Raw genomic sequence first — 13073 nt, 5'->3', positions numbered from 1 at the left:
CAGTACTGTGAAAAGGGTATTGGACTGGCACCGGTAGGTTAGCCTGGATCATAGGGAAACAAACAAATATATACAAAAATCTACTGGGAAAGTAGCTCTGCCTTGTGTTAGTGTTTCATCCAGTTTCCAGAGTAATCAAAAGATCAGAGGAAATGTGCCTTTCACACTCAATATCATCTCAAATATCAACCACTGTCACGTAGATTTGTTTTTCCCATCACAGATAATGTCTATTTTTAAGTTGTTTGTTGTTTGTTTGTTTTTCGCAACTGAAACATCTGTTTTGGTCTCCCGTGTGACAGAGCTTGGCACAGAGCGAGGAAGGCAGCGGCGGCTTCACCAGGCAGAGTCTCCTCTTCGCCAACCCTGGAATTGTGGGTAATGATGAGGCTCCCATGGGAGATGTGGATGTGGCACTGTACCAGCGGTTCTGATGATGTCACAGCATCGGGAGGAACACAAACAATTAACGCTTGAAAGGTTTGATGGAAGCCAAAAAACAAGGAAACCATGGTTATAGCTTTTGCAGGGTTTCTCAACCGCTCATTTTATGATTTGAAAAGAATATGACAGAGATGAATAATTGATGAATCATTTTTTTGTGTGTTGATTATTACTGTATGCTCCCTTCAGATTTAGACTACAGCTCTTCACTGTTCACTCCACAGCAATGTAGTATTACTCTTGCGAAAAGAGATCTTCTGGCAGTATTTTTTTAAAGATTGCTAAATTAGTGTAGTGGCCAGCTATTACTTGTTGTAATCATGGTCAAATTATCGACCAAGGGGCCCCCATTGTTTTTTTGTTGTTTATCACTCTCACTCATATATCATATTAAAAACTGCAAACATTGCTCTCAAAATTTCACTTAGGGCCTCCAAAAGGCTAGATGTGTGGGTATGGATGTGGGTTTTTTTGTGTTTTTTGTGGCCCCCAGCCCCATCAAAGTTGCCCATCCCTGCCCTATATTGAAGGATACACTACTTTTTGACAAGAGCGCTATGGGCCCTGGTCAAAAGTTCTGCACAATAAGGGTGTCATTTGAGACGCAGCCCTAGACTATAGACAAAAAACACATTCCATCTTTGCATCAGTCTCCTTCAGATAAGTAAGCCAGTAATCCACACAAACCCTCAAGTTATGTGAAAAGGGGAGGGAATAAGAGCAAAACAGTGGAAAGCCATTAGACATTTAATAATTTCCCTCCAGACGTGATTGAGCTGGATCGGCTGAGAGTTCAAAACACTCTGGACGGGAGGCAGTCATCCATCTTGACTGATTATGTCATTTAGATGTAATTGCAAGCCCCTCGGGATCACTTCTCCACATATGCAGGCAGCGTGCACACAGACCCACACACACAAACAGCATATTGCATTGCACTCACTCACTGGCTATTACATTTCTGTTTACCCTCACAAAGAAAGTAAAATGTCCCATGCACATCCGCCGACTGCTCCGTTTCATGGGTAATCAAATTAGAGTTGGTTTTCGATACATCACTGACAAATTGTTTATTAAACAAAAGGGGTTCGGTTGCTATATAAATGACAGCGATTCAGTGGGGAGCAGGAGGCATAAACCTTGCCCTGGTGTGTGTGTGTGTGTGTGTGTGTGTGTGTGTGTGTGTGTGTGTGTGTGTGTGTGTGTGTGTGTGTGTGTGTGTGTGTGTGTGTGTGTGTGTGTGTGTGTGTGTGTGTGTGTGTGTGTGTGTGTGTGTGTGTGTGTGTGTGTGTGTGTGTGCGTGTGTGCGTGCGTGCGTGCGTGCGTGTGTGTGTAGGGGATTTTTGTATTTATACATTTTGGTATTGACGCCCCCCCTTGAGTTGTGCCGTGGCAGAGATCTTTGTGGGCTATACTCGGCCTTGTCTCAGGATGGTAAGTTGGTGGTTGAAGATATCCCTCTGGTGGTGTGGGGGCTGTGCTTTGGCAAAGTGGGTGGGGTTATATCCTTCCTGTTTGGCCCTGTCCGGGGGTGTCATCGGATGGGGCCACAGTGTCTCCTGACCCTTCCTGTCTCAGCCTCCAGTATTTATGCTGCAGTAGTTTATTTGTCGGGTGGCTAGGGTCAGTTTGTTATATCTGGAGTACTTCTCCTGTCCTATCCGGTGTCCTGTGTGAATTTAAGTATGCTCTCTCTAATTCTCCCTGTCTCTCTTTCTTTCTCTCTCTCGGAGGACCTGAGCCCTAGGACCATGCCTCAGGACTACCTGACATGATGACTCCTTGCTGTCCCCAGTCCACCTGGCCATGCTGCTGCTCCAGTTTCAGGTTTCTTCCTAGGTTTTGGCCTTTCTAGGGAGTTTTTCCTAGCCACTGTGCTTCTACACCTGCATTGCTTGATGTTTGGGTTTTAGGCTGGGTTTCTGTACAGCACTTTGAGATATCAGCTGATGTACGAAGGGCTATATAAATACATTTGATTTGATTTATTTATTTGTATTTGACCCCTTTTTCTCCCAATTTCCATCTTGTCTCATCGCTGCAACACCCCAACGGGCTTGGGAGGCAAAAGTCAAGTCATGTGTCCTCCGAAAACATAATCTGCCAAACCGGGCTTCTTAACACACGCCCACTTAATCCGGAAGCCAGGCGCACCAATGTGTTTAGGGAAACACCGTTCAACTGACGACCGAAGTCAGCCTGCAGGCGCCTGGCCTGCCACAAGGAGTCGCTAGAGTATAATGAGCAATGTAACGCCCCCCCTGCCAAACCCTCCCCTAACCCAGACGACGCTGGGCCAATTGTGCGCCGCCCTATGGGACTCCCGATCAAGGCCAGTTGTGACCCATGCTTGGATCGATCCCAGGTCTGGAGTGACACCTCTAGCACTGCTGCGCCACTCGGGAGGCAGGGCAAGATATTTTTTTATATACAGTACTGTACCACAATAGTGTATAATCAAAGAAAATCCCATATCATGGATCTTTTTCATGATGTCCTACATTGTAAATGTGAAATAATTGAATTTGTCAATACTAGGTTACAGCTGAGAAAACAACTTTTAACAACAAAAGTTTTGGTTTAAATAGTTTTCACAATGGTTATCCCTAGCTCTCTTCTACTTACAAGGAAGTGTATAGGTCACGCCCTGGTTCAATGACCACGCTATTGTCCACTGCTTGAGTCAGCGTCACCTGTCAATAATCGTGTGGAAAATGCCTTTAGAATGTGATCAGATGCTCCATGTATTCTCTAACCTATGACCTTTTCAGATGGAAAACCTTTCACTGCATTCCAAATGGTACCCTATTCCCTATAGAAGTGTAGTAATTGACCAGGACCACCCTGCTTTGTTTTGTCTCTATAGTAAAGAGATACAGTGCATTCGGATTCAGACCCCTTCATTTTTTGAATGAAGTTGGCAGTGCATGTCAGAGCAAAAAGCAAGCCATGAGGTCCAAGGAATTGTCTGTAGAGCTCCAAGACAGGATTGTGTTGAGGCACAGATCTGGGGAAGGATACCAAAACATTTCTGCAGCAGTGAAGGTCCCCAAGAACACAGTGGCCTCCATCATTCTTAAATGGAAGAAGTTTGGAACCACCAATACTCTTCCTAGATGCTGGGCACCTAGCCAAACTGAGGGGAGAAGGGCCTTTTGTCAGGGACATAACCAAGAACCCGATGGTCACTCTGACAGAGCTCCAGAGTTAATCTGTGGAGATGGGAGAATCTTCCAGAAGGACAACCATCTCTGCAGTGCTCCACCAATCAGGTCTTTGTGGAAGAGTGGCCAGACAGAAGTCACTCGTAAGTAGTTGGCCTGAATGCTAAGCGTCACGTGTGGAGGAAACCTGGCACCGCTCATCACCTGGCCCTACGGTGAAGCATGGTTGTGGCAGCATCATGCTGTGGGGATGTTTATCAGTTGCAGGGACTCAGAGACTAGTCAGGATTGAGGGAAAGTACAGAGAGATCCTTGATGAAAACCTGCTCCAAAAAGCTCAGGATCTCAGACTGGGACGAAGGTTCACTTTCCAACAGGACATTGACCCTAAGCACACAGGCTTCGGAGAGACCTGAAAATAGCTGTGCAGCGACGCTCCCCATCCAAACTGACAGAGCTTGAGAGGATCTGCCAGGAAGAATGGGAGAAACTCCCTAAATTCAGGGGTATGAAGCTTGTAGCGTCATACCCAAGAAGACTCCAGGCTATAATTGCTGCCAAAGGTGCTTCAACAAAGTACTTAGTAATGGGTCTGAATACTTATGTAAATGTTATATTCCAGATTTTTTATTTGACTAAATTTGCAAACATTTCTAAAAAAACTGTTTTTGGTTTATCCTTATTGGGTATTGTGTGTAGATTGATAAGAGAAAAAAAACATTTAATCAATTTTAGAATAAGGCTGTAAGGTAACAAAATGTAGAAAAAGGAAGGGGTCTGAATAATTTCCGAATGCACTGTACGTAGGCTACCATTTAGGAATCTGAGTTGTGTAACATTAGACCAAGGATGCAAACCAAATGGCACCCTATTCATTATACAGTGCACTACTTTTGACTACATAGGGAATAGCGTGCTTTTTGGGACACAGACCAAGGCTAAACTGTCAACCTGCCTCTGTCAGCGCCATGTTACATCATTGCACCATTTTGCTAAGTGATACAGCAGCTATGCCAGAGACTGAGAATATTATTTTAGTGTATGTGTGTGACGAGTGTGTGTGTGCTTGCGTGTGGGTGTGCGTGCGCCTGCCTGCCTGAGGCCGTGTGTGTGTATGTGGTCTGGTGTGGTCTGCAGGGATGTGATGTGATGCACATTTTTAATAATAGTACATTAGACCTGTAGTGGAACAGACCCTTCTTCTCTGCTAATCTGCTGGAAATTGAGTCTGATGGCCCGTGAATCATATTGTGATTGCATGTCTGTGTCAAAATTAGGCTGTTCTGAGGGCAAAAGGGGGTGCAATTCAGTATTAGGAAGGTTTTCCTCATGTTTTGTGTACAGTAGATCATTATATGGATAATTCCACACGATATCACCAGGAGTGGGGTGTGGGGGTGGGGGGTCTACAGTTGGGGCTATGGCATATAATAACAGTATCTACTGCATACAGATAGACCAACATTTTGTCATAAATAGTAAAGAGAGCAGGTCCCAATACTAAGCCCTGCGGTACACATTTCTATTTTCCAGGATACTAGACTTCACACATTGTGTCCTGTCTGACAGATAATTCTCAAACCACTTGCAAGAAAACTGATCCAGGCCTATTTCAGTCAACCTTTGAATGGGAATGTGGTCAACAGTGTCGGAGGCCTTGGAAAGCTCTAGAAATAAGGCAGCACAATGATTTTTATGATCTAAGCAATTTAACAAATCATGTAAAAATAGCATAGCAGGGAGAAGTAAAAAAAGTTCCAGGGATTCTAAAACTTTGGAAAGGTAAAATAATCTGGAAATTGGATGGTATTTATCTAATTCAGATGATCTCTTCCTTTAGGGATAACAACAGAAACAATTGAGCCCTGGTCAAAAGTAGTTCACTAAATAGGGAATTGGGTGCTATTTGGGGTGAACCCATTGAATCTCCCACTGGGATGACCAGCAGACCAGCACTCTCTCTCTCTGTTATCCTTCTCTTTGCACTCAGAGTAAAACATCATCCCTCTGCCCCACTTGTATCTCCATTGTTTGTGCAGTCTCTCCCTTTTTCTCTTTCTCTTGTTCTCTTGTTCTCTTTTTCTCCTCTGTCTGTCTGTCTGTCTGTCTGTCTGTCTGTCTGTCTGTCTGTCTGTCTGTCTGTCTGTCTGTCTGTCTGTCTGTCTGTCTGTCTGTCTGTCTGTCTGTCTGTCTGTCTGTCTGTCTGTCTGTCTGTCTGTCTGTCTGTCTGTCTGTCTGTCTGTCTGTCTGTCTGTCTGTCTGTCTGTCTGTCTCTCTCTCTCTCTCTTCATCTCTCTTCATCTCTCCCTTCTCTCTCTTTATCTCCCCCCTCTCTTCTATAGTTTTCTTCCTCTACCTATTCTCAGATGCTAACCAAAATTAAAAACGGCCCCCAATGGAACATAATACAAGACAATTATACAGTGTTTCAGTGTACAGTGACCATAAAGCAAGCAGCTATGTGAATCATGCTAATGATTGTAAAATAACATAATCACAGATGCCAAGAATGCAAAGGAAGTCACTGGGAGAGGATGGTGTGATAAAATCCTCACAAAATCCAACCACGTCTCAACCAGCCTCCACATTTTACAATCACCGTTGCGGAATGATGATGAACAAGCAATAAACCTGCTAACCTTGAACACTTCTCACTCCCCAAAGCAGAAGGCTATAACTCCTTCTGTCTCTCCTACACATCCTAGATGAGTATCATAACCATTACCCATATGTTCCACTGTAGAGCAGTGGCAGAATCACCTCATTTCTGACTTTGCGAGGTTGTATTATGCATGTGTTTTACTGCTGGTCTAAATGAGTGTGTTGGTGTTACAGAACATCTTTACTGGCTTCCATCCTGTTTACATCGTCCACATACACAGACAACACTTTTTTGATGAGGCTCATAGCAGGACAGTGGCATTGCAACTGCTACTCTGTGTCCATGTGAAAACTGAGTAGGTGTAACATGGAATTAAGCATAGAACCCATATACTGTAGGTGCATTTCAGAATCTCAATCAAAAACACAACTTATTCTTGTATTTGATTATTTCCTATTGTCGAGAAGGAACCTGCAAGTAAGCATTTTGCTGTACGGTGTATGCCATACAACTAATAAAAAAACTTTAACTTGAAACTTCATATCGGTGACTATCCCTTGGAGTGCAAAGTTAGACAAGGTGGGTCAAGTGAGGAGCACAGTGCCCTCCTATGGTCATCAGCTTTCCCCAATCACTGCTCTGTCATTTAATAAACACATGAGCAGCTGGTTTGCTGGTGCAGCAGAGTGTGGGTGTTTGTGTGTCAAGTGTGTGTGTGTGTGTGTGTGTGTGTGTGTGTGTGTGTGTGTGTGTGTGTGTGTGTGTGTGTGTGTGTGTGTGTGTGTGTGTGTGTGTGTGTGTGTGTGTGTGTGTGTGTGTGTGTGTGTGTGTGTGTGTGTGTGTGTGTGTGTGTGTGTGTGTGTGTGTGATGGGGGTTGTTGTCATGGCTACCTGCTTCCTGCGCTCCCCTTCAGCTCCAGATGGGCCAGGTTTATTGGAAACAGAGTCGTAGAGGTTGCCAGGCCCTATCTGGAGGCCCTCAGGGGCCAAATTAGGGCTCCCCAAGGGCCACATTAGAGCCTGTTAACTAAGTTAGATGGAGAAATGGACCAAGGGAGCTGACTGACAGACCGGGGCTCAGACACAGACTGCATCCTAAATGGCACCCTATTCCCTATATAGTGCACTGCCAGACTCGATCAGGGTGCCATTTGGGGCAGCCTCAGACTCATCTCAGGGCTATAGTCTCTATTCTCTCCTCTGCCTTTTGTTTGCCTACTGATCGGGAGATAACAGCCAGTTCCTGACAATGGCTTTTCAGGTAGGATGTATTTTGGGAAAAATGGCTGAGGAAAGATGGTTAATGTATTCCAGTATTTCAACGCAAAGGGAGGTAGGGTATTGTATTATGAGTTATGGGAGATGGGTTTGCTACTTCTTCCAAGAACAGTCCTTGCAAATTAATATGTGATGTTTCTTTTCAGAATTTCCACAGACAAGTTGGTGTGTGTTTGTGTGTGGATGTCTGTGTGTGCCTGTTTGTGTGGCTGTGTGTGTGTGTGTCTTTAAACCTGAATCATCTTCACACAACAAGATTGGGTTAGCCTGTTGAACTGAAGCCTAGAGAACATTTCTGCTATATTTTTGCCACATTCGTGATACCCATCCAAGTATTTTCTATTTCTTTACATGCAAATCAACAAGGGTAGAGGTCAGGCAGTGAGGAGGTTTTCATATTGTAATTCAACCATAAAGACTGGGGCATGTACTTCCTGCCCCTCTGTCTCCCCGCCCCTTAGGTATGATTGACAGGCCTGTTGACAACCCATATACGCTCCAGATGAGGCCTGCTCACTGTCCCTCACACTCCCCTCCATCAGACGCACCACAGGGAACGATCATAAATCACCTACACACGAACACACACACAAATACACACACACAATACACACACACACACAATCACAGTCCACATTCTTCAAGCCACTGGAGACTCTTGATCATCTGACATGGACGTTTAAGATCCCCGTATAAAGGCCAGGTTTCAAACCCCCAGGGTATGGTGACTTTTGCTCATAGGGCTCATAAAACTATTTTAAAATGAAAAATCTATATCCATTCTATGACCAATAAGCACACTATATACTCAATTCACATCACAAATAGCACGGATAGTGTGGTTAGTATGAGTATTCGAACACAGCTTTATAAGCTCATACTGAGGGTGCATCTCAAAAGTGTTGAGTCATTTCATGTCCTACCCTCTATGAGTGACAACAGACAAGGAAAGAAAACCATGAAAGTCTTGCGCAACTCTCCGGGCTGCAATTTCACGAACGACAAGTGGAAGTAGACAGGAGCAAGCTCACAGATTCTGCTTTAAAATGAAATGTCATTGAATCCACAACGTACCCTATGTCAAAAATCAGAATGGGGTTGAGAGTAGATTTGATTGGATTTGTTGTGCTTGTCTCATTCAGGTAATTCAGTGATGCTCAGAGTTAGCTTTTTCCAATGCCATCACGTAATCAAGAAACATCTAACTTTATCAGCAATGATCCACAGCAGCAAGCAGAAGAGCTTGTGAGCACAGGCTCAAGGTTACCCACACAAGACCTATTCAGGCCTTTTCAGACACCTATGCCATTTGAACAAAGGATACCTGTTCAAATCCCTGTGCAATCTCCTATACCGTTTGAATATAGAAACCTGTTCAAAAACCAACCCAGGTGCCTGTAAAATACGAACCTCAACAGCCTGCCAGAAATCAACAGGCGATTCAACCAGGGAAACCGCCTGTGCAGGGCCGAGTGAAGTTTGAGCAGTGTCTGTGACCAGTGTAGCGGTCCAGTACAGGCAGGACGTGGTTCGCGTGGAGGTCAAGCAGGATTTCCTAGGGAACGGTCAGTTGATCCAAACATCTGATCTGACCCTGGGAGGCTGTGCATCCAGAGTAAAAAAACAACAACTTTTACCCCTTTTTCTCCCCAATTTTGTGGTATCCAATTGGTAGTTACAATCTTGTCTCATTGCTGCAACTCCCATAAGGACTCGGGAGAGGCAAAGGTCGAGAGCCGTAAGTCCTCTGAAACACAACCCAACCAAGCCGCACTGCTTCTTGACACAATGCCCACTTAACCCGGAAGTCAGCCACACCAATGTGTCGGAGGAAACACCGTACACCTGGCGACCGTGTCAGCATGCACTGCGCCCGGCCTGCCACAGGAGTCGCTAGTGCACGATGGCACAAGGACATCCCTGAACCCTAAGTGCCTTAGACCACTGTGCCACTCTGGAAGCACCATGCATCCACAGAGTTTGACCATGCTGACCAGAGGCTGCTGTTTGAGACTGAGCTGCTAGGATATAGGAGCATGCTAATGGTATGCTAAAGGTATGTTTGGGCCTGTGTGTATGGGGGAATTCTCTTCCATTATTGTTGCAAGCTACAAAAGAACACATGAATTTATTTAGTTTGGAATGAGAAATGGAACAGAACATCTGTAGATTCCAGAGTCACTGTCTTCGTACAAGGAAGTGTGGATTGTATTAATGCTTAGTGGTGTTGTAGTACAATATGTAGTGCTGGAAAGTGACTTTGTTTTCTTTAGATAACAGAGGATGTACTCATCTATATCTGTACCCTTATCTACACACCATCACCAGTTTAAGGCACTCCCATTGTAAGAACAAATTATGCTGAGGTTGGAGTTGAATGCCATTATCAAAGGTAAGTACTTTTATTTCATTCTCACTTTTCAAATGTTTTCCATATCATGCTCTAATGAACACAACCCTGGCTTTGGCTGTAAAACATTTGTATCCATCAGGAAGCACAATGTAATGCCAGTAAACCAGTAATGCTCTGAAGCCTACCTTGGTTCCCTTTGTCTCCACCAAGGTTGCAGAGCAGCAGCTGGTCTTTTCGCTCAGGCTCATGACAGGTGGGTATAGAACATAGGTGAGACCACACCTTTAAAGTTGACCTCTGCCATTTTGGATTATAGAGTACCATTGTATCAGTCATAATACCCATAAAACCTAGCGGTCAAACAGGGAAATGGTTCCAATCATTTTCCCCATAGGGCATTTGTATGTAGGCTTACTCTGCCATGACATTTTGATAACGTGTAAATCTCTCTAGGACAGTCACTTTAATGAATATATTCTCCTGTATTTACCCCCCCCCCCAAAAAAATGCCAATTAGCTGCTAATGTGGCTTTCATAAAGCACTACAAATGCCATGATGATCTGGACGAGACTGCCAAATCAAGGCAAAGGTAAGCATCTCTGGATTAACTATCTAATGATAGCCTAATGTAGTAATGAATAAATTGGCTAAATCTCTTTATATTGACACTTCTTTGTACTGTCTTGTGCAAGTTTGAAATTGACACAATACCTGTTAGCAAAGGTGTCAGCTAGAGATGACATGCAGGACCTTGCAGGGATTCGTAGTTTTGCATGATGTCTACATTGATGCTAATTCGCATTTTAGAATCTGAGAGTAAATAGAGCAGAATATATTTACAAAAGTAACCTTGTTTTTAAGTGTTTCTAAAATCCCCTATGGGAAAATGAATGGTGGAAAACAACTAGAACCATTTCCCTGTTTGACTGCTAGGTTTTATGGGTATTATGACACCTCCATTGTGAGGCTCTATTGCTGCTTTAGCTTTTCTTCTCTTACAGATGACTGGCAATTTGTGAGGCCCTCCAGTGTCTACTTTCTGGGGCATGTCATGAGCATTGAAGCCTCCATTATCCAAGCCCACCACACAACTCTCCATGTCTACATGGACAGCTGTGTGGATACGCTGGCCCCGAAACCTAGATATTCCTTTATTGAGAACCATGGGTGCGTGAGCGGTGCATGTGTGTTCCCCTTCCAGCTTACCGTACTTCTGTATATTGTGAATGTAAATTCAACTTTGTTTTTATTTCACCCCATCAGGTGTCTTACTAATGCTAGACATACAGGCTCCAAGTCCAACTTCCTGCAGCAAACCCAGGATGACAACCTCTAGTTTCAGCTTGAGGACTTCAGGTTCCACCACGATGAGAGGAGCTCTGTGAGTAATAATACATTCACCTGAAGGCTATTTTATTTTTAGTCTGTATGTACTGTACTCACTTGTCTTGTTCATTAGGCAATAAATGGAGGAAAACAAACAGGTGGAATACCTGGACTTGTCCAATAAGAAACAATGACTTTGATTTTCTGCTGTTTACTCTAATGAACACAACCCTGTACAAGTAATATCTCTCCTACCATCCTAAAGATGTACATCACATGTCATCTGAGAGTGTAATGGATCCGAGGTGTAGCTGGTGTAGAGAGTCAGGCGCAGGACAGAAGATATGAGTAATTAAACATACTTTAATCAAAATGTAAAATACACAAAGTAACAAATACACATACACATGACAGACCCAAATCACAAAACGAAGGGTCCAGGACGTCCTCCACCGGCACCCAGCATCTCTCCTCCGGACAGTACCCTTCCCACTCTACGAGGTACTGAAGGCCCCTCACCCAACACCTCGAGTCCAGGATAGCTCGAACGGCATACGCCGGGGCCCACTTGATGTCCAGAGGGGGCAGAGGAACATCCCTCACCTCAGCTTCCTGGAGTGGACCTGCCACCACCGGCCTGAGGAGAGACACATGGAACGAGGGATTAATACGATAATCTCGGGGAAGCTGTAACCTGTAACATACCTCGTTCAGTCTTCTCAGGACTTTAAATGTCCCCACAAACCGCGGATCCAGCTTCCGGCAGGGCAGGCGGAGGGGCAGGTTTCGGGTCGAGAGCCAGACCCAGTTCCCCGGTTAGCCCAGTTCCCCTTTTTGCCGCCTCACGGTGCACATGGGCAGAGTCTCAGGTCTCCTTCGAGCGCGTGAACCGTTAGTTCACCACAGGAGCTTCAATCTGACTCTGATGCCACGGTCCCAGAACCGGCTGATACCCCAGTATGCACTGGAAAGGAGAGAGGTTAGTGGAGGAGTGGCGGAGTGAGTTTTGTGCTATCTCTGCCCAGGGGATGAACACCGCCCACTCCCCCCGGGCCGGTCTTGGCAATATGACCGCAGAAACATACCCACATCCTGGTTGACTCTCTCCACCTGCCCGTTACTCTCGGAGTGGAAGGAATACCTAGGATAGGATAAGTAATCCCTCTCACCCCCCCCCCCCTTTAAGATTTAGATGCACTATTGTAAAGTGACTGTTCCACTGGATGTCATAAGGTGAATGCACCAATTTGTAAGTCGCTCTGGATAAGAGCGTCTGCTAAATGACTTAAATGTAAATGTAAATGTAAATGTAAATGAGTGAAAACCTGAGGTGAGGTTGACAGAGACCCCCAGACGTTCCATGAACGCTCTCCAGACCCTGGACACGAACTGGGGACCTCGATCAGAGACTATGTCCTTAGGCACCCCGTAGTGCCGGACAGGGCCTACGCAGTCTGTAGGGCCGTAGGGAGACCGGGCAAAGGGAGGAGACAGCAGGACTTAGAAAACCGATCCACAATGACCAGGATCGTGGTGTTGCCTTGTGAGGGAGGAAGTCCACCGACAGGTGCGACCACGGCCGTTATGGAATAGGTAGGGGTTGTAATTTCCCTCTGGGCAGGTGCCTGGTAGCCTTGCACTGGGCGCACACCGAGCCGGAGGAAACATAAACCCTCACGTCCTTGGCCAAGGTGGGCCACCAGTACTTCCCACTAAGGCAACGCACCGTCCGCCCGATGCTAGGATGACCAGAAGAGGGTGACGTATGGGCCCAATAGATCAAACGGTCGTGGACAGTAGACGGAACGTACAGGCGGACGGATGGACAGGTCCACCAGCTGGTCCAATGTGAGTGTGGTGTCTCTGCAGGCCAACTTCCGACGGACGTCCTCACGCAGACTGCAC

The 13073-nt window shown here is 45.3% G+C and overlaps 1 pseudogene; it reads left to right on the top strand.

Annotated features, from left to right (window-relative positions):
- The first annotated feature begins 9535 nt into the window (after positions 1–9535).
- On the top strand, positions 9536–11861 carry LOC124010690 (annotated as a pseudogene).
- The last annotated feature ends 1212 nt before the right edge of the window (positions 11862–13073 follow it).

The sequence above is a fragment of the Oncorhynchus gorbuscha genome, linkage group LG23, assembly GCF_021184085.1.
Source record: "Oncorhynchus gorbuscha isolate QuinsamMale2020 ecotype Even-year linkage group LG23, OgorEven_v1.0, whole genome shotgun sequence".
Classification (NCBI taxonomy): Eukaryota; Metazoa; Chordata; class Actinopteri; order Salmoniformes; family Salmonidae; genus Oncorhynchus; species Oncorhynchus gorbuscha.
The sequence above is the reverse complement of the archived record's forward strand: the minus strand, read 5'-3'. Positions and strand labels throughout refer to the sequence as shown.